Source organism: Protobothrops mucrosquamatus, unplaced genomic scaffold (assembly GCF_001527695.2).
Source record: "Protobothrops mucrosquamatus isolate PMUCROS unplaced genomic scaffold, P.Mucros_1.0 scaffold4417, whole genome shotgun sequence".
NCBI classification, from domain to species: domain Eukaryota; kingdom Metazoa; phylum Chordata; class Lepidosauria; order Squamata; family Viperidae; genus Protobothrops; species Protobothrops mucrosquamatus.
Genome location: NW_015390330.1, coordinates 105,348 through 106,240, shown reverse-complemented (window position 1 = coordinate 106,240; position 893 = coordinate 105,348).

Genomic DNA, 893 nt, shown 5'->3' with positions numbered 1-893 from the left:
GGGCAAAGGCAAGCAAGGGCGGTACCAATAGTAATAGGCACCTTGGGTGCCATCCCAAAACAACTGGAGCACCACTTGAACACCATTGGCATTGACAAATTCCATTAGTCAATTGCAAAAGGCGGCCTTACTAGGAACTGCTTCCATCCTGCGACAATATCTGTAATACCATCAAACATCCACATCTGCCTATTCCAGGTCCTTGGGAAGGACTCGATAGGTAGACCAAAATGCCAAATCCAGTCTGAACATCTGGCTGACTGTGCGATTATCAATAATAATAATAATAATAATAATAATAATAATAATAATAATAATAATAATAGTAATAGTAATAGTAATAGTAGTAGTAGTAGTAGTAGTAGTAGTAATAGTAATAGTAATAATAATAATAATAATAATAATAATAATAATAATAATAATAATAATAATAATAATAATAAAGTGGGAAGGGACCTTGGAGGTCATCTAGTCCACCCCCTGCTCAGGCAGGAGACCCTATACCATTTCAGACAAAGGGCTGTCCAGTCTCTGCTTAAAAACTTCCAGTGTTGGGGCATTCAGAACTTCTGGAGGCAGGTTGTTCCACTGGTTAAAAAAACAAACCCAAGAAAGTCCAGTTGCCTCCTGAAAAAAAAAAAAGCCCCTTTGGGACACGCAGGAATGGACAGACGTGAGGATCTGCCCGGATGCAGAACGCGGGCACGGGAGGCGATTCCCCGTGGGGGAACCCCTCACTTTAGGTCCCTCGCCCACCCCCACCCACCCCGGCTCCTTTCTCCTTGTGGGCGTGGCCAGCCCTGTCCCCCCTGAGCCGCGTTGGGGTGGGGGTGGGGGGCAGAGAGGGCCCTTCCCCTCCTAGCCCCGCCCTTGGAAAGAGGCCCGGGGGGGGG